At 37.9% G+C, this 22293-nt stretch overlaps 1 pseudogene; it reads left to right on the forward strand.

The window, feature by feature from the left end:
* The first annotated feature begins 823 nt into the window (after positions 1-823).
* Positions 824-22293, forward strand: part of LOC120197625 — a 41387-nt pseudogene continuing 19917 nt past the window's right edge.

Below are 22293 nucleotides of genomic sequence, written 5' to 3' on the forward strand. Positions count from 1 at the left end.
ATTCCAGAGCAACCATCTTAAAACAACCTTCATTGAACACAAAGGTTTTGATACATCAAACAACTTTACACATAAGGAATAGCTTTAACTCCTAACTTCTCTATCTCTTTCAAAAGCCAAGTTAACTTCCACTCATGTTCGAGTGTTGAGTTGTCAATCTGTTTCAGTTCTCTTGCAAAGCCAGCTAAATCAATCAACTTGTGAGCCATATTGCTTGCTTGGATCATAGCTTCTTTCATGTCGTCAACTTTTTCCTCCATCTTATGTGTCAATTCTCGGAGTTGTAAACAAATTTATTCATTTTTTCCTCTTCGATTAGAATTGAATTAAACTTAAAATTAATTTAAACTCAACACGGCTTAAATTGAAACCCAAATATTAAGTCGAGAACTTTGCAAAGGAGGGACCGGAATAAAACTATAAAATTTTGTAAGGATCAAAACTAAAAATTATTTAAAATAAACTAAATTATCTTAATAGGATCGAATGAACTAATTACTAAATTGAAAACCAAGATGCAACTAACCCTGTCTTCGATACTTTGGCTTATAATAACCTTGTCCGAAATATAAGTGAAGTTCCGTTATATACTTATAGCCTACTCCGTCATTAATAGCTAAAACCAGACATCGCCGTTATAACCACTACCGGAATCTCCATTATTAGCATCAAAAGCAACTCAAAGCCACCGGCTTAGCCAACCAAACGAAACAAACCCTCATCACAAAAACCCCACGACCCATTGCCAGGAGCTGCAGCAGCAATAATAATTTCGAATCGGAGTCGGAGCTTTCTTTCGTCGTTTCTCCCTACGGTTCCACCAATGTCCGCCACGGCCGCTGCTGTTAGTTCCCTTGTTTTGGTTCTTCTATCTTTTTTTCTTCTCCCCGCCCTTTGTTTCTCTCAACCTGACGCGATTCCCCCACTCCTCAAGTTGAAGAAATCGTTGAACAACGGCGATTCGAAGTTGAAGAATTGGATCCCAAACTCGTCACCTTGTCGGAGAAAATGGGTCGGCGTCATGTGCGATGATGAAACTATCATTGGTCTCCATTTGACGAATCTCGGTCTCTCCGGTTCGATCGATGTCCAAGCTTTGTCTCAGCTTCATAGGTTAAGAACCATCCGTTTGGTGAATAACGCCTTCACCGGACCGATCCCCGAGTTTAATAAACTCAGGGGTTTAAAGGCTATTTACTTATCGAACAATCAGTTCACCGGCGAGATACCGGATAAGTATTTCGGATCGATGGGAAAATTGAAGAAGGTGTGGCTGAATGAAAACAAGTTCACCGGGAATATCCCAAGCTCGTTGATGCAACTACCCCACCTCGTGGAATTGCATTTAGAAGGGAATCAATTTTCCGGAAAAATCCTGGAGCTGAAATACCCGGATGTGCTTAAATCACTTGATTTAAAGGGTAATCAACTGGAAGGGAACATCCCGGAAAGTATGTCCAAGTTTAATGTTTCCACATTCGAAGGGAACGATAGGCTTTGCGGGGAACAACTCAAGAAACCCTGCGCTCACCCTCCCCTTTCAGATAAACAGACTCCCCTTTCCACCCCTACCATAATCATAACCTACGTAACTTTTTTCGTCGTCTTCTTTTTCGTGATCATCAACATTGCTTCGACGATCGAAGAGAAAGACCATGATTTGAGGAAAGTAAGTAATTCTAGGGAAACTTTCAGAAATGCACACATTGTATCCGGCTCGACTCGAAAGAGTAGTTCAAATAATTTGAGCTTAAAGACTAAACGAGGGTCGTCACATAAAGGCAATAAGAATAAGATGGATATGATTTGATGATGATGGATATAAGAGAACCATGGCGAAGAGTTTATTGATCCTGAGATATTGTCAAGTGGTTCAGCTACGATCAATCAAATGATCAAAACCATTCAAATCAGAATTATTTGCACTAAATTAACCATGATATCTCAACGATTAAGTTTGAACTATGCTATTAGTAATATTTTAATTAATTTTGATGAACCATGCATGTTTAAGTTGAAGTTGTCAAATACAATATATATGTAGAACACGACTCCTGACGAATTATAATTCAAACCTTTTATATGGGGAGGGGGTTGTCGTAGCTAGTGATTGTGTTGATGATTGAAGAGATTAAAAATGACCCACTAGCACTGCTGTGATTTTGCTTCCAAGCTGATACTATGTTGCTCAAGACTCAATTCAGAACTTGATAGCTCATGTTGTTGATTGTGAACATTAAAAAATTTGAGAATTTAGAGTCTATTTATTTAATTCAAAACAGTTTTCGATACATGATTTATGGAGATTAAATTATATTTTCTTGAAAACAGAAATTTAAAAATAATTTGTTGGTGTTTGAAATACTTTATATAAATCAATTTCATCTATTTAATGATTTTTCAAAAAATATTATTATAAATATCAAATACAATAAATAATATTATTTATTATAAAAATTTATTATTATTATTATTATTATTATTAAAATGTTGCAATAATTTGGTTAATATTCTTTATTATAAAAATATTACAATTAACTTATTTACACTCATATAAATTCTTTCAACTTCTTAAACAAAAATATTTATTTACATATAGTTGAAAGTCATCTCAAATATTCAGTTAAGAGAAAATGTTTATTTATACATGCGTAAGTTAATGAGTCACAAAATAAAAAGGACACATATGCTACATAATTACATTCATCCAAATTTAAAGTTATGAAGAAAAAAAACAATCAAAGCTTCTTTATGTTTATGTTCGAATAAATAGTTACAAAAAATATAAAGAATGAATGAAAAAAACATGAAGTAATTTGAAGACGTTATTAGAATAAGACTAATAGAAAGAAAAGAAACTCAATTAAACACACAGAAGACGAACAAAAAATACATATTTACATAAATTATTGTTGTTGCAAAAAAAGATGCGCTCGTGCCGATAGGAATATTTTGGATGTTTATGTTTTGAGATGAAAATAATAATTTTTATTGAATAATAAATCGTAAAATACCTTACAATAAATGTAAGGAGAATTATGTTGATTGAAGAAATGATTAAACATTGAAAAATATAAAAATATTTTTTGACAAATAATTTTCATAAAACAAATAAAGCCTTAATTTAATCTTCCTAATTACTTTTGACCATAAAAATTACTTGAATTGGAATTGACTCAAACTCAAAACTAAACTAAACTTCACGATTTAAATTGGAAACCAAGGATGCACCCAGAACTTAGCACAGGTGACCAAGATAAAATTATAAAATTTTGGTAGGATCAAAACTAAAAAATTATTTCAAATGGCCTAAAATGAATAATTATTTTAAGGATGAGTCTACAATGAGTGACATTCATTGAAATACACCACTAATGACATGTATTAAATGCACCACTAATATAACATAGGGTAAAATTCATAAATAGTCACAATTTTTTAAATTGATTTTATTTATCATTGAATTTTTAGAAGTTACAAAATTGATATTAAACTTTGAGCTTTGTTAAAAAAAATAACAATCGTAAAATGTTATTAAGGGGTGAGTAACATACTAAATTAATAAAAAATATCTTATTTAGTCCCTCAATTATAACTAAAATTTCACTTTAATTGTAATACATCAAAATTTTGGTTAGTGAGCAAAATGTAAATTTTGAAAGTTTGGTTACCAAAGTAGAAAATTGGGAAAAATTTATGTACCAAAGTATTAATTTTCTCAAAAATAATTTTTATTCCATAAATGGATAATTTACTCTTGAAAGTGGGGTTTTATTGAAATCAAATTCTTGATCTGGAAATTGTGTTAAAAACTAAAAATTGTTAAAGTCTGGTAAAAATTTGATAAATCGGATCGAATAGAAATTTTTAGAAAATTTGAAGAATGAAAAATTAATCTTAAAAAATATTATTTCCACATTTGAAAATGATGGAAAATAATATGGAGCATTGGATTTCAGAATTTATTTCCATGTTCAATTTAGACCGTTGGATGAAAAATGGTAAGATTGAAATTTTTGGAAAATGGCATGGGCAAAATATTTTGTCCATCTTTGACTTTGGAAGATGATAAAGTTTATGTGGCTTGGTATTATTGTAAATATCAAGTTTCATTAATGAAAAAAATGAACATTTCTTATTAAATGAATATTTTATTCATTTAAGCTTAAGTAAAGGTTAAATTAACATGAAATTCATTAGAAATTTTATGAAAACTTAGCCATTTTCAGCCAACATTTCGTTCTCCCAATGAAAAAGGTAAGAGAATTTTTATTTTTAATATTTGAGCAATTTTCTTTGGATTTTAGAGCTTGTCGTGAAATAGAAAATTGTTATATTCGAAAAACGCTATCATTTGGTATCATTATTGTTTGCTAATTTGGTTTGTGTTCAAAGATCCCAAATTCTAGGGTTTATGTTCATATTAGGGTTTATGGAATTGATGAAAGATTTTGATGTTATTGAGGTTGTACAATCATTTCCAAGCATGATTGATGATTAAAATCACTTGTACATGATCATATGAACATGTGAAGTTTCAATCTAACCCTAATCTAGGGAGAAAGATTTGTTTTGATGAAATTAAGTTAGGGTTTTGATTTTAGAAATTTAATAAGGTTGACTCGTACTTGATTTCATGCTTGAATCGAATTAAAATCGAGTAAAATCATGAAAATCATAATCTTGAACATACAAAGCATTCGACCTTGACTATAGAGGATGAGAAATTTTATGAAAAATTATGTAGGGGCTGGAAATGATGTAGGAAGTATTCTACAAGACTTAGAAAAATTTGGGGACCATTATGTAATTTTTGAAAAGTTAGGGGGACCAAATCAATAATTTTGGAAAAGTTGTGGATTGTTGTGTAATTGTTTAATATTTTATGTACTATGATGGAAATTAATGCTTCGGTATTGAAATTGAAGTTAGGATGTGAAATTGGATTATTTTGGAAACCTTGTAAAAAGGTTGGGAGTTTAAGTGAAAATGTTATGTGAAGTTGCGATAAAATGGAACTTGAGTGCTCAATTAGAAGTATTAAAGTTGACATTTATGTTATGACATGGAAATTTTATTGAATAAGCATCGAGAAATTTGTTAGAAATTTATTTTCCAGAGTATGCCATGTTAGTAAGATTCTAACATTTGGTTTGAATTTGTATATGTTTGGTAATAATGTTCATTTAATTTGTACTTATGTTATCAAATAAACATTGGCTTACAATGACCCTGTGACGGAGTCACTATGGTAAGGAGTGACTCCTAAAATGTTATGTGATTTTTGATGCATGCATATATGTGCATTTGGTGAGCTAATAGAATTAGTGAACCATGTTGAAAAGGCAAATTAGTTAAATTTGCTTACAATTTATGTTATGGACAATAATTTTAGAAAATCACTATAAATTCTAAAAAATGATTAGAATATGATTTTTATACTGTTGGATTATTATACCAATCTAGTTCTATTTAGAACAAACATAAACTAATTCTGAGGTGTATAAAAAATATATGAATTTTTAACCGAGGATAGGTCAGAAAACGAGGCAGCAGATTCTCCTCAAAACAGATTCTGTGGATCAACTTTGAAAATTTACCATAAATTGTATAAATTGAACTAGAAGAAGTGCTTTATATGGATATATTATTATTTGAGTATAGTTTTCATTAGTATAAATAGAATAATTTTTGAGTGTGTAGATTAATATAGAATAATATTTATTTAAAGATAGTAAAAACTGCAAGAATATGAAATTAGGATAAATTTTGAGATTTAACCAAATTAGAAGCGAATGATCAAGTTAAAGCTTAGTGAGGCTTATATTTTTACTTGTATATAATTTCAAAGTGAGTGCAATGCATGCATAACATTATACATGGATGTTTTATACATCTGATAACTCCATAAAAAGTCCATATTTAAGGCCTTTTCACTTAAGTTATTGACTGTCTAATTGCCCATATTGGATCATATAGATGCATTTAGGAGCATATAGTTGTATGTGGTGGAAATTAATTTTGTCACGGCATTTTATTTTGTAATCGATGCTGCGCTATGGGGATGGTGTTTGTTTGGAGATGTGCATGAATTGGGAGCAAGGAAAAGAAAAAGGGAAGTGTCGTGACATGATGAGACTGCTAAGCAGAATGAAAATGTCGAATCAGTTGGCATTTGAGAGCGAACACGATGATAAAAGATATTTTTAAGAGTCAACCGTCCCTATCTTCACGTGTCCTCTACTACTAGTCCCTTGGGAGGAATCATTTATAACTTGGGACGCCCAGCTGCTTGGAGGGGACCATGCCCTACTACATCCTGATCTTGTCGGGTACTCAGCCAGTTACCTGGAGGGGACCACTGACACCTCTGCTCACCCCTTCACGTGAATGAAGCATGTTTGGGGTATCCTAGGAATTTTAACACAAATTATTAGGTTTATTCTCTCCCTATAAATAGGAGATGAAATCACCAAGAAAAAGAGACTTTACACACGCCGCCTCAAGCTAGAAAATTCAAAGGAAAAAGGTATCTCCTTTCTCCACAAATCCTATTTATCGTGGCATTCCTCCGTTGACAAGCTAGAGGGAGTGGCGAGCTAGGCGTCCGAGAGGAGCTAGCGAGCTATGGCAGTCTGTGGTGGTCGAGGGAAGCTCTAGCAGTGCACGTCGAAGGCTTTTCCTTCTTCCCTTTGCTCTTTGCTTTTATTTTTATTAGTTGGGTTATAATTGCTTTATGCTTGAAACATTCGGACCACACCATGAACTAATCTTATTTGGTGGGAGTTTATTTTGGATATTTAAGTTTTACTTTAATGAATGCCTATGTTTGTATGTTGTTATTTGTTTTGTTTATGATGTTTAATGCCTTAAGGTTGTAGGAGCTGTGAGAGTAGCCATTCCTTAGGAGATTGCTTAGTGTTCGAGAGAAATCAAGGAGGAACCACATAAGCAATCGGTTCTAGATAGTAACTAGGCCTAATCCACCCTTAGAGATAAGGCTAGGATTTCAGTAGACTAAAACGTGTAGTGTATGATCGAGAGGTTAGATGTTAGTACTGCCGCTAAAAGGTATTACCGTGACATAACCTGTTATCTGGACAAATAGGATCCCTGCATTAGCTGATGCCAATAGGTTTGCCATAGCATCTTCAACCTGTCGAGTCCCTTAACTAGAGATAACATAGGGCACTATTAGTAAACTCTTTCGGGTAGATAAGGCATAGAAGTAAGACCAATCTGAGAAGTAAACTTAAATTTCTCAAGTGACTCCTATCATTCATTCCCATTGTAGCTTGTTTGCCTTTACATTTTCATTTGTTTGCACCGAACAAAATATAATTTTCCACAACATATCCATTTATTACAATATTACCATCATTACATTTCCACAACATCCATTTCATCTTGCCACAACATTCTCATATGTACATACCATCACTAACTATACGTAGGTAAAGTAATTAATTGATTTGGTTGAACTTATCAATTTCATCCAATCCCTGTGGATACGATACTCACTCATCACTGTATTAATTGTTCAATTATTTATACTTGCACATATTTTCATGACTATATATAGTAGTCACAATTCAGACAAGTTTTTGGCACCGTTGTCGGGGATTGGCAACTGGAAGTTAATTAGTGTTGTCATAGCATTTTTATTTTACTTGTTAATTTTTTATATATAGTTATACTTTTTATTTTCCTTATCTTTTTTCATGTTTTTCACGGTGTATGACCGGTAGACATTCGACTGAGCTATTAGAACTAGTTGAACCTGAGATCGAGAGGCTTCTTAGGTAAAGAAGACGTGTTCAACATGCAAATATGTATCAAATTGGAAATCAAGGTATTGGTCATGAGAAAGATCCGAATGCCAAGGAAATTCCAAATGATGGGAATGCATCCAAACCTCGTGCTATTCGTGATCAATTAAACCCTATCTTGGATGACTTAAATCCTAGAATTGTGCACCAGAGATTAAGGTAGCCCAACCCATTTCGAGCTCAAACATGTCATGTTCAATATGCTAATTTCCATAGGGAAATTTGGGGGCATGCCAAATGAAGATGCCAGACAACATATTCGTAACTTCTTGGAGGTGTGTGATTCGTTTCGTCATCAAGGAGTGCACAAAGATGTATTAAAGTTAAAGTTATTTCCATATCCTCTGCGTGACCGACCAAGGGCTTGGTTAAGTGGCATTCCAGCAGGTTCAATAGAGTCCTGGACTAACTTGTGCAAAAAAGTTTTGCTACGGTATAATCCTTAGAACATGAACACTCAATTGAGGAACGACACCACTTTTTTTATCAAGCTGATGACAAATCAATGTATGAATGTTGGGATCGGTATAAGGGATTGCTTTATAAACGTTCAAATCATGGTTTTCAAGATTAGACTCAAGTGGTGATGTTTTAAAACAGAGTTGATGCACCCACGATGATGATGCTAGATGCCTCGATAAATGAGACATTACTTGACAAATCACTTGCAGAGGCATTTGACATTATGGATAGGATTAACAGCAACGATTATCAATTTCCATCTACAAGGCTTGGACTTAGGCGAAAATCACATGGAGCATTTGAGCTAGACGCTAAGGATTCGGTGTTTGCCCAACTTGCTGCTATCACCAATATGTTGAAGAATTTGCAAAGACCAATAAATGTGAAAGAAGTAAAGGTAACCAATTCAACATGTTTATTATGCCACGGCAATCACCATGAGAGTATGTGCCCGACCAATCAAGAATCCATCAATTATGTGGAAAACTATAATCGAGGCAACAACAACCCCTATTCTAACACATATAATCATGTATGGTTTCAACATCCAAACTTTTTATGGGGAAATCAAGGAACCAACAATGCTAATCAACCAGTTCGGTAGCAGAATTTGAATGACTCCCAAGGTTTTCAAACGAATATGCCATGTCATAATTCTCACAATTGAGGGTCATCTTCATTTAACACAAGTTATTTGGAGGCCACAATGCAAGAGTTCATAGAAACTATAAAGACCACACTACAAGACCATGGGACCTCCATAAAAAACCAAGGATCCTTGCTTCAGAGCCACAATTCATCTCTGAGGGCATTGGAGGGTCAGGTTGGTCAAATTGTTGCATCATTACAAGAACGACGACCAAGTCATATGCCGAGTGACACGGAAGTCACAAAACCTCATGGCAAAGAACAATGCAGTGTACTAACTCTACAGAGTGGTACTCAAATTAATGTACAAGATAATTTTAGGGGAAGACCACATAATGATTTACCCCATGTAACTGTGCAAATTGTGATGGAGCAAACAAAAATGCCAAGGCAAACACTGTTCCCACTCCGTCATTACAGGAATTCAGACCCCCACCTCATTTCCTGCAAAAACTGAAGAAGCATAACGATAACATTCAATTTAAAAAGTTTGTTAACATTCTAAGCCAACTTCACATTAATGTTCATTTTCTGGAAGCTATGGAACAAATTCCTACATATGCTAAATTCCTCAAGGAGTTTGTTACCAGGAAAAGAAAGGCTGAGAAGTACGAGACAATTGCCACGACAAAAGAATATTGCTCTGTCTTAAGCAATCTGCCACCAAAAAGATAAGATCCATGTAATTTTATCATTCCATGTTCAATATGAAAAAATTATGTGGGGAAGGCACTATGTGACCTTGTCTCAAGCGTGAACTTAATGCCTAAGTTAATTTTCGTGAAGCTTGGAATAGGAAATGTGAGACCCACCTCTGTTATCTTGCAATTAGCCGATCATTCATATGTTCGTTCTGAAGGGAGAATCGAGGATGTCATTGTAAGGGTGGACAAGTTCGTATTTCTAGTAGACTTTCTTATTATGGACTATGAGGTTGATGCCACAACACCCATAATTTTGGGGAGACCCTTCTTAGCTACAGGTCGTATTCTTATCGACTACGAGAAGGGTGAGCTGACCATGAGGGTGGCCGACCAATGTGTCACTGTGAATGTCTTTCGTACTCTCAAATACATGGATGAGTCTGAAGAATGCCAAAGCATTTTTGAAGTGGATACATTGATAGCAAGAGAAGTATATCAATTTTACCATGACAATTTCATTCAGCTAGAAACTGATGAAAGGGTATTTGAAGACTTAAAGGCCGAAGAGCCTAATGACTTTTATTTTGAGGAGCAGCAGGCTAGCTTCCTCATAGCTAGCCCAGTTATGCATTTTAAACCTCTGAATTTCGAAGAGTTTGTTCCTCCTAAGCCCTCATTACAACATGCACCTACCCTAGAATTAAATAATTTGCCACAACATCTTAAATATGCTTATCTGGGTTGTAATGAAACTTTACCTGTGATTATTTCCTCTGCCCTTACTCCTAACCAAGAATGTAGTCTGCTAAGTGTTTTATCACAACACAAGAGAGCTTTAGGATGGACGATGATAGATCTAGAGGGAATAAGTCCAACTATTTGTATGCACAAAATCCTGCTGAAAGAATGCCATGGCAAATCCATAGAACCGCAAAGAAGATTAAACCCAATCATGAAGCAAGTTGTGATGAAAGAAATTCTCAAGTGGCTTGATGCTGGAGTGATTTACCCCATCTTTGATAGTTTTTGGGTGAGTCCCGTCCAATGTGTGCCAAAGAAGGGAGGCATAACCGTGGAGACAAGTGAAGACAATGAGTTGTTACCAATACGCACTGTCACCGGGTAGCAAATATGCATGGACTATTGTAAACTCAACAAGGCCACCAAAAAGGATCACTTCCCTTTGTCGTCCATCGATCAAATGTTGGATCGACTAGTAGGTAAGATATATTACTGTTTCTTGGAAGGATACTCGAGGTATAATCAAATTGCCATCGCACCAGAAGACCAATAGAAGACAACGTTCACGTGTCCCTATGGCACTTATGCTTTTCGAAGAATGCCGTTTGGGCTCTATAATGCCCCGAAAACCTTTTCAAGAGATGTGAGGAGGCCGATCTCGTACTGAATTGGGAAAAGTATCACTTCATGGTGACTGAAGGCATTGTTAAAGGCCATAAAATCTCTAAAAATGGCATTGAAGTGGACAAAGCCAAAATCCAGGTAATCGAGAAGCTACCCTCACCAACTTTTTTCAAGGGCATTAGGAGTTTCCTTGGACATGTTGGGTTTTATAGATGATTCAACAAGGACTTCTCCACTATATCCAAGCCCGTATGTACCCTGCTTCAACAAAATCAGCCATTTGTGTTTGATAAAAATTGCCATGTCGCATTCACCAAGCTGAAACAAAGACTTATCTCTACACCTATCGTGGTTCCCCCAGATTGGACGTCACCATTCGAGTTAATGTGTGATGCAAGCAATTTTGCTCTGGGAGCTGTGTTTGGGTAACGTAGAGGTAAAATTTTCCATGTTATATATTATGCTAGTCGTACCTTGAATGAAGCACAATTGAACTATACTACCATTGAGAAAAAATTACTTGCCCTGGTATTTGCATTTGACAAGTTTAGGTCATACTTGATAGGCACCAAAGTCATTGTTCACACTGATCACTCAACTATAAAATACTTAGTGATCAAGAAAGATGCGAAGCCTACTCATTAGGTGGATATTACAACTGCAGGAATTTAACTTAGAAGTATTAGATAGGAAAGGTATTGAGAATCTGGTTGTTGATCATTTATCTAGGCTACAGAACATTTCAGAATGCCATGACATTTTAGATATTCAAGAAGAATTCCCTGATGAGAAAATTTTATATGCCACGATAATCTCGTGGTATGCTGACATTGTTAATTTTCTGGTTAGTGGTATTTTCCTTATGAATTAAACAGCCAGGGTAAAAAGAAGTTCCAACATAATGCCAAGTTCTATTTTGGGATGAGACATATTTATTTAAACAATGCGCTAATCAAATGATTCGAAGATGTGTCCCTGAAGAGGAGCAAAGAGACATTCTATACCATTGCCACACAACTCCCTGTGGAGGGCATTTTGGAGGAGCGAGGACTGATGCTAAGGTCCTCCAATCAGACTTTTATTGGTTGTCACTAATCAAGGATGCTGAACAATTTTGCAAGGCATGTGATAGATGTCAACACACTGGAACATTTCCAAACTACATGAAATGCCATTGCAAAATATTCTGGAGATATAGCTCTTTGACGTTTGGGACATTGATTTCATGGGACAGATCCTATCTTCTTTTGGATATTTGTATATTTTTCTTGCAGTGGACTACGTATCTAAGTGGGTTGAAGTGATTGCCACACAGAGGAATGACTCTAAAACTATGCTCAAATTCCCTTACAATAACATATTTACCCAATTTGGAGCACCAAGAGCCATCATCAGTGACGAGGGAACTCATTTTGACAACAAGCTAATTGTCAAGGTATTAAAAAATATGGAGTATGACATAAAATTACCGTGGCATATCACCCACAAACCAATGGACAAGTTTTTGGCGCCATTGTCGGGGAACCCAAAAAGGAAAGACTGGTCCCCGAAGCTGGACGAAGCACTCTGGGCTTATCGGACATCATTCAAAACTCCTCTGGGAATGTCACCTTTCAAGATGGTATATGGGAAAGCATGTCACCTACCTGTGGAATTAGAACATAAGGCATACTGGGTGATCAAGAAGTTGAACTTTGATGCACCATTAATTGGGGCGCAACGGTTACTCGATCTGAATGAAATAGAAGAGTTTCGAGCATATGCATATGAAAATGCCAAAATTTACAAAGAAAAAATAAAGAAGTGGCATGATCAAATTCTTTTGCCATGGAATTTTTATAGTGGCCAGCAGGTGCTCTTGTTTAACTCGAGGCTTAAGATCTTCCCTGGAAAACTGAAGTCACGCTGGTCAAGACCATTTGAAGTACACCGTGCTTACTCTCATGGCACTGTGGATATCAAGAATATGGATAATGGATCCATTTTCAAAGTCAATGGCCAGCGTCTGAAGGGTTATCAAGGAGTTCTGCCCATGCATGACAAATATGCACTCCTCTTGAACGATGTTGAAACTTGCTAAGCATCTTTAAGATGCCGTTACATTTTAGATTTACTTCTGTGCATAAATAATAATTTATTCTGCTAATGTTTTATTCAATTTTCTTTTAAATGATTATTTTATTTTTCTTTACAAAATTTAGGTCCATGCAGTCGATAAGTGATGACCGTACAGTTAAAGAAAAAGAGAATGGGCGGCAACAAGACAAAAAGAAGAGGGAAACTTTTTAACTTTTTCACCTTTATGATTTTTTTTAAGGTTACTTAATTATTTTTGTCCTTTTTCCCACTAACACCCCATCCACACATTAAATAACCCCTACTTTTTTACCAAAAAGGCATAGCAAAAAAGATTTAAGTTTTTTCATTTTTTCTTTGTCTTGTCAACTAACCATGGTAAGATCACGTCCTTCCAGTATGGCTCCAGCATCTCCATCCTGTTACGTGGATGAAGCAGCGCAAGAAAGATTTCAAAACCTTAAAAATCGTCGGGTGTTCTTTGAGTTGGGTTTTGTTTTCTCCGACGAGGAAAATACCGACCTTGGCAGTGATGTAATGGACATCGTACACTAGCACAAGTGGTAAAAATTTGCCAAGCATCTAGAGAATGTGAACGCGTCGCTGGTGAAGGAGTTCTACGCCAATATCACTGATCTTAATTAACATACCGTGGTGGTTCGTGGTATTTCTATTAGCTTTACTTCTTCAATTATTAATTGCTATTTTAATTTACATGATGCTATAGATAACCACACCACTTTCACAAAAGAGGCAGACAATGAAACTTATTATGGTATTTTGGAAGACCTTTGTTTTTCAAATACACAGTGGAATGGCCAGCAAGTAAGCCAAAGAACGGTAGACCGAGAGAGGTTACAATCGAGGGCCAAGTTGTGGAATCACTTCATAAAGCATAAGATTCTCCCTACTACCCACAACACCACCGTTTCTTTGCAGATGATGATTATTTTGCACTCTATTTTAGTAGGGTATTCTACTGACATAAGAAAAATCATCGTGGAACAAGTTCATACCTATCTAAAGAGACCTACAAGTGCTTTGGTATTTCTAAACCTCATTACAGCTCTCTGCCGTAAGAAGAAGGTGCCCGAGGAACAATTTGATGAGATATTGCTTGGGCTGACTTGTATTACAAAGGCCAAGATTCCTATGTTACTTGGATTCAAGAAAACTAAGGGAAAAGAGAAAGAGGAGAACACTTCTCATGCTGATGCAACTCCAAATGCCAGGGCAAAACTAGATGCCCTAGAGAAGGCCACTAAGCAAACTCAAGAGCATGTCGAGTAACTGACCAACAACATGATGACCTTCTTTGCATATGTATAGCACAGAGATGAGTTTATTGCAAATGCTTTCATGGAGATTCTCATGCACATGAATTTTAATATCCTAGTATTCCCTGCTACGCTCTTGCAACCATCTGCAAATATCGAGGCATCTGAATATGCTCGCCAATGAGGGGGAACAAACTGATCCTGATAAATTCCATTATGTGTCGCCAACTGAACATCGAGAAGACAAGATCCATCTTTCAACTGTACCAGAACCCTCACAGCCTGAAGAGCCACTGGAGGATGAACAATTTGAAATGACACAATAAATTTCTCTGCGAAGGAGTAGACGCCGAATGAAGAAGGTATCTCGGCATGAGGAACCTCAACTATCCCCAGTCCCAAAAGGACCCAGTACTCTCCCTGCTGCACTAGCATGAGACTCTGAACATTCCAGGCCCACACAACTACACAAGCGCCCACGTCGTACGATCGTCGCACCACCAGCAACATAAAGTTGAGGTACCTTGCATTGCACTGCATTTCATAACATGTAGTCTAGTTTTACCTTAGTTTTTAGTAAGCATTGAGGACAATGCTTCTCTCAAGTTTGGGGGAGGTAGGGTTCCCATGTCATTGCATGATAGTATTAGTATAATTAAATATGCCATGACATTAGTAAGTGTTATAATTAGTTTTCTTAAATAAATTAAGGATGCCCGATGATAATGAACTCTTTATGGCTAGAATTGAAGGTATATGACTGTTGAGGATGATAGAACCAACTATATGACTTGCTTCTTTGAAACCTTTGAATACACGATTGTATGTTTCCCATGCTTAAGGTGCTTAGAAATTTTTTATAAGAAAATTCTTGCATGCCTAGACATAAAACTTTGTTAATGAATGATGAAAACCCCACACTAAAAAAATTGAAATTAAGAATAAATGCTTCGGTATATCTGTAGAGGGACACTTTGCTATACCATGGCATTGCTTGGAAATTGCATATAAATAAATGGAAGGTATGGCATATGAGTGAATGAAATTAGTCACGGGATGACTTTACCAGACTAGCTCGGGGTGGAAGGTATGCTCTGTTTCACCTAGAGTGTGGGGTGGTAAGTGTGATGGGATGACTCCCCTCGTAGCAGTGTTAATGAAAGAAAAGAAAACAATGTGGGAGTAAAACTTGTAAATGTCGTGGCAAAACAAGAGAGCTTGCTTAGAAAACTTTTAGGTTTGTTAAGCATGGAGTTGATACAATCACACACACACACTCACACAAAGGATCTTGCCCTAGGAGACAGTACTTGATTTCTCAAACTAGTCTATCATGTTGAACCCAAATGTTATGAGGGCTGAAATTCTATTCCATATAAATATTCTGCTTCTGAACTTGCCATGGTATTTTTATTTTGCTTAATACTATCCATTACTTGAGGACAAGAAATAGCTTAAGTTTGGGGGTGTGATAACTCTATAAAAAGTCCATATTTATGGCCTTTTCACTTATGTAATTAATTATCTAAGAGCCCATGTAGGATCATATAGATGCATTTAGGAGCATATAGTTGCATGTGGTAGAAATATATTATGTCGCGGGTTTTTATTTTGTAATCAGTGTTGCGTTATGGGGAAGGTTCTTGTTTGGTGATGTGCAGGGAATGGGAGAAAATAAGAGAAAAAGGGAAGTGTTGTGACATGATGACAGTGCTGAGTAGAATACAAATGCCGAATTAGTTGACATTTCGAGAGCGAACACGGTGATAGAAGATATTTTTCAGAGCCAGCTATCCCTATCTTCACGTGTCCTCTACCACCAATCGCCTGGGAAGAATCATCTGCAACTTGGGATTCCCAGCTGCCTGGAGGGGACCAAGCCCTACTACAGCTAATTCTGCTAGACCACGACTTACTACAGCCTGATCTTGTCGGGTACTCAGCTAGCTTCCTGGGGGGACCACTGCCACCTCTACTCACCTCCTCACGTGAATGAAGCATGTTTGGGGTATCCTATGAATTTTAACACAAATTCATAGGTTTATTCTCCCCCTATAAATAAGAGATGAAACCATCATAAAAAAGAGACTTTACATACGCCGCCTCAAGCCAGAAAATTCGGAGGAAAAAGTTTTCTCCTTTCTCCACCTATCCTATTTGCCATGGCATTCCTCCATTGACAAGCTAGAGGGAGTAGAGAGCTAGCTGTCCGAGAGGAGCTACCGAGCTGAGGCAGTCTGTGGTGACCGAGGAAAGCTCCGGGAGTGTACGTCGAAGGCTTTTCCTCCTTCCCTTTGCTATTTACTTTCATTTTTATCACTTGGGCTGTAATTGCTTTGTTCTTGAAACATTCGAGCCCTACTATGAACTAATCTTATTTGGTGGGAGTTCATTTTGGATATTTAAGTTTTACTTTAATGAATTGTTTTTTCTTGTATATTTTTATTTATTTTGTTTATGATGTTTAATGCCTTAAAGTTGTAGGATCTATGATAGTAGCCATTCCTTAGGAGATTACTTAGTGTTCGAGAGAATGTCTAAGTTGCACATCCTTAGTATTCGAGAGAAAATAGGGAGGAACCATATATGCAAGGGGTTCTAGATAGTAACTAGGCCTAATCCAACCTTAAAGATAAGGTTAGGATTTCAGTCGACTAAAAGGAGTAGTGCGTGATCGAGAGGTTAGATGTTAGTGCTACTGCTAAAAGGTATTGTCATGACATATCATGTTATCTGGACAAATAGGATCTCTGCATTAGTTAATGCCAATAGATTTTCCATAGCATCTTCAATCTGTCGAGTCCCTTAACTAGAGATAGCATAGGGCACTTTTAGTAAACTCTGTCAGGAAGATAAGGCATAGAATAAGACCAATATGAGGAGTAAACTTAAATTTCTCAAGTGACTCCTATAATTCATTCACATAGCAGCTTATCGTGTGAGGAGTTTAAAGTCACGATAATTAAATTCAACATTTACATTTTAGTTTCTATTTACATTTTCATTTGTGTGCACCGAACATAATATAATTTGCCACATCATATCCATTTGCTACCATATTACCATCATTCGATTTCCACAACATAAATTTCATCTTGCCACAACATTCTCATATGTACATACCATCACTAACTATACATAGGTAAAGTAATTAATTGCTTTTGTCACGAGCCTAGACTACTGCTAGTAAGCTCGTGCGGCCTTAGTCATTTTCAAGGTCATACATCAGCTAAGTAACCCAGACCTCCACTAAGTAAGAAAGCTTAGAACGTCGTAAAAATAATGAAATGGGGGAAATCAAAGAGATGGGTGTACAAATGGAAAAGAGAGATTTTAGAGTGAATGCTAACTTGTATTCCTTAATATGAAGTGAGTAAATGAGGTGGGGGAGAGCCTCCTTTTATAGTTGGAGCCCCCTACAGTCAACGATTAAGATTAAATTACATCAATGGTCAGGATGAGAGCCCTACTCTATCTACAACTCTAAATTATCTCTAAGGTAATTTTAAATAATTATCATGCCTTTTCTCTCTCCAAGGTGGATGTGCCAGCTCTGCTGGGTCTTCTAGAAGGCCTAAAACGTGGCAAAGATAGTCTCTAGTAGCCTTGAACGAACTAGGCTCGGTCTTGGGCTGGCGGTCCGTGACATTCTCCCCCACTAGTTCTAGTGACGTCCTCGTTGCGCAGCTAGAGTGAAACTGGTCTATCCTATCTCAGAATTGCCACAACGCTTCGGAAGGTTCCCAACTTCCATCACTCTCTGGAAGTCCATTCAACTTAATAAGGTATTCATTCCTTGGTTACTTTCTCACTCCATGAATGGCTCTCTCTGTGTGGATAGCTTCTACTTATCTCTCATAAGAGATATTTACCCCGACTGTCACTCGGTTTGACTTGCCTCGATCTGGATCCTCCTCATCCTGATGGTACGGCTTCAACCAACTCACATAGAACACAAGATGAGATCAGATGGTCGAAGGCAACTCTAATCTGTAGTCCATGGTGCCTACTCGCTTTAAAACTTTGAACGACCCATTTTATCTTCGCACAAGCCCTTTATGAAATGGGTTGCGAAAGATACCACTCAATTTGGCAATGACTAGGTCGCCAACGTCAAAATTTACATCTCGATGCCTCTGATCCACCCACTTCTTGGTTCGCTTCCCAACCTTGTGCAAACAAGCTTGGGCTAGTTCATGTTGTTCTTGCCACTCCTTGGCAAATTGGTATGTTGTTGGATTCAGACCTTTGTACCCAATCACAACCACATTTGGTGTGAGCGGCTGGTGCCCGATAACAATCTCAAATGCACTCTGATTTTTTGCTTCACTCCTCTACAAATTGTTGGAAAACTAGATATGTCCAATAATTTCGACCAGTCACATTGGGTGGCATTCACATAGTGCCTTAAGTATGTCTCTACGAGTGCATTCACTCTCTCGATTTGCCCATCTGTCTGTGGATGAACACTCATTGAGAAGTTCAAGCTTGATACCATCAACTTAAACATATCCTTCCAGAACCTCCCAGTAAACCTTGTGTCCCAATCACTGATAATCATCTTTGGAACACCACAGTACTTCACTACGTACTTGAGAAAAAGACAAATGGTCTCATTGGCTGGACATACTTTGGACGCTGGGATAAAGGTCCTATACTTTGGACGTTGGGATAAAGGTCCTTAGTTTCTCTGGGATAGGCAGAGGCTGTAACAATCCAGCTGGTCTCCTCTGTTCTATCTTATCTTACTGGCACACAAGACACGTCTTCACATAGGCCTCGATATCATTACCCGTTTGCGGGCAATAATAGTGCTTCGCTATCAAGGCCAAAGTCCGGTGGATCCCTGGATGTCCCGCCCACTTAGAATCAAGGCATTCCTTCATGAGCTCCTTTCGCAATCCTTTAAATTGTGGCATATAGAGGTGGTGTTCTCAGGCATACAACAAGCCTACATCGAGTTAAAACTTCCTAGTCTTGCCCTCATTGGCAAGCTCAATCAACAAAGTGTCCATCGGATCATGTGACAACCCCTCCTTAATGCGCTCCTGCATCCGTCCCGTCGGCAAACTCATAAACTCCATGTCATACCTTCAACTTAAGGCATCGGCCACAAAATTCACTTTACCTGGTTTATGCTCCAAGAATAAATCAAACTCGGCAAGAAACTTTTGCCAACGAGCCTGTTTCGGTGACAACTTCTTCTGGGTTAAGAAGTAACTGTTGGTAACATTGTCGGTAAACACCATGAACTTGAACCCAAGAAAATAGTGTCTCCATGTGCGCAAACAGTGCACAATTGCATTCATCTCTATCTCATGGACCGAGTATATCATTTCGGTCTCATTGAGCTTTCGACTTTCGTAAGAAACTGGATCTCCCTCCTACATCAGGACCCCACCAATGACATTGTCAGATGCATAGGTGAATACTTCAAATGGCCTCGTATGATCTGGCAGCACCAAAATTAGCTCGTTTATCATAGTAAGCTTGATTTCAACAATAGATCTTTGACACTTCAGGCCCCAATCCCACGCCTTATCTTTCTTCAATAACTCGGTCAAGGGGGCTATGATCTTTGACTAACCTTTGACAAACCTCTGGTAATAGTTGGCCAAACCCAGAAATGACCTCAACTCCATCATCTTGGTTGGCACCTTCCATTCGTCGATGGCTTGAATCTTGTCCCTATCCATCCAGATCTTGCTACCTCTAACAATGTGGCCAAGGAAAGGAACCTCCATTTTGGCAAATGAGCACTTCTTTTCTTTTACAAAGAGCTCATTCTCTCACAATACCAAGAACACTTGCTTCAAGTGTTCAACATACTCCTCCAATGTCTTACTGTAGATGATGATGTCATCGAGGTAGACTATAACAAATCGATCATAAAGGGTTGTAACACCTTGTTCATCAGGGTGCAGAAAGTGGCTGGAGCATTCATGAGGCCGAAGGGCATCACAAGGTATTCATACGACCCGTACCTAATCATACAGGTTGTCTTTGGAGGAAACTTTTTAGGCAACTCGGCAGGCATCACATCTTTGAATTCTTCCAAAATGTGACTCACCACGTCGGGAACTTCCTTGGTTGTGGTTGGATCATCACACACCAAGATAGCTAAGAAGGTCAGTTCCTCCTTGAGCACCACCTTCGAGAATTGAATTATAGACAAAACTTTGGCCCCTACTCTGGGCCCTCGGCTCATTGGAACAATGCACTGTTGCTTTGGATCCAGGATGCACAAGGAATCAACAAAAGGTACTAGGAAGACATTGATCCGGTCAAAGAAACTTATTCCAAGCACAAAGTCGAAGTCATCAAGAAGAATCAACTTGATGGCTTCCCTTCCGGACTATCCTCCAACGGTTAACTCGATCCCTTTTGCGATCCCCCCAATCGAAACTTCTTCAGCTTTTACGATTTTGATGTAACTACTTGTCTTCTCCACGTGAAGGCCAAATCTCTTAGCAACTTGTTCGGACATGAACAACTCTGAGGCACCGGTTTCCACTAGTGCACTTAATTTCTGGCCAGCAACGGTGATGTCAACAAACATCAACCACTTCTTTTTCTGACCCTTCTTAACCTCCATGGTGCTAAGGATGGAGCCAAGCTTAAGAGTCTCACTCTCCTCCCCATCTTTCTCCTTGATGGCCGAGAGTTTGTTCTTCTGCGGAGAGTCCCTCGCCAAATGTCCTAGGCCCTTGCAGTTGTAACACTGGATAATCTGCTTGTCTTTCTTATCCAAGTGCTTACTATTCGATGGCTTGCTGGTACCACTCGAATCTTTGTCAGATTTGGACGCCCTTTCCCGATCACTACTACTGCCTCAGACTTTGGCTTTGGTTTGGAGTCAATCTTCTTGAAGCTTAATGATTGACTCGGCCATCATCAAGGCAACCGAGAGCTCATTAACTCCTTGTCGCCTTACGTCGTTCTTCACCCATGGTTTCAACCCATCCATGAAGGTGAAGAACTCGTCCTCTTCACTCAAATTCGGGACTTAGAGCACTAGTTTGACAAACTTTCAAACATACTCTCTCAATGACCCTTTTTGCATGAGACGCCTCAACTTAGACCGCGCCTCCTCTTCAGCATACTCCGGGTAGAACTGTTTCTTAAACTCTACTTGGAACTCTGCCCAAGTCTCAATGGCAGCGTTCCCATGCTTCACATCGTTGCATCTACGTCGCCACCACATGAGGGTAACCTCCGATAAGTAAATGCTAGCGATGCTTACTTTCTTGGCATCCTCCGTGATGCCCATGGCTATAAAGTACTGGTTCAACCCCCAAAGGAAATTCTTAACATCCAAGGAGGAACTTGTCCCTTTGAACTTCTCTGGTTTAGGGATTTCACCCAAGGCTTTGGGAGCAACAGTGGCTACGCTATTCCCGAACGCAGCTTTGCACACCAGTAACTCAGTCTTGAGTAACATGACTTCCCTCTTCAACTTGGCCATCTCAGAATCGGAACCTTGCTCTTAAGTTCCTCGACTTCCTTCCTTAGAGCCACTACCATGGCTTCTAAGGAATTACCTCGATCAGTTGCCTTCACATCCACCACATTGAGTGAATTTCAAACCTCCTCCCTGATATTCTCCAAGGACTCCAGCTTCTCGAGATCTAACGATCCCAGTCTTTCAAGGTCTACAGACTCCAGTATGTCTAACACTCCCTTGGCTTCCGTCATGGAATCCTCGAGCCTGGTAACCTTCTCCTGGATGGACGTGATAACATCTTTCGATGGTGCTCTCTTCTTTCCAATATTGCAAGTTTCATTCCCATCGGAACCGGTTGTTTTTCCATGTTGTGGTGTCATCTCGAACCAACGAAAATCAATAAAAACAAGCTCTGATACTATTTCTCACGGGCTTAGACTGCTACTAGCAAGCTCGTGCGGCCTTAATTGTTTTCAAGGTCATACATCAGCTAAGTAACCCAGACCTCCACTAAGCAAGAAAGCTTATAACGTCGTAAAAATAATGAA

Source organism: Hibiscus syriacus, unplaced genomic scaffold, assembly GCF_006381635.1.
Source record: "Hibiscus syriacus cultivar Baekdansim isolate YM2019G1 unplaced genomic scaffold, ASM638163v2 tig00117048_pilon, whole genome shotgun sequence".
Lineage (NCBI taxonomy): Eukaryota > Viridiplantae > Streptophyta > Magnoliopsida > Malvales > Malvaceae > Hibiscus > Hibiscus syriacus.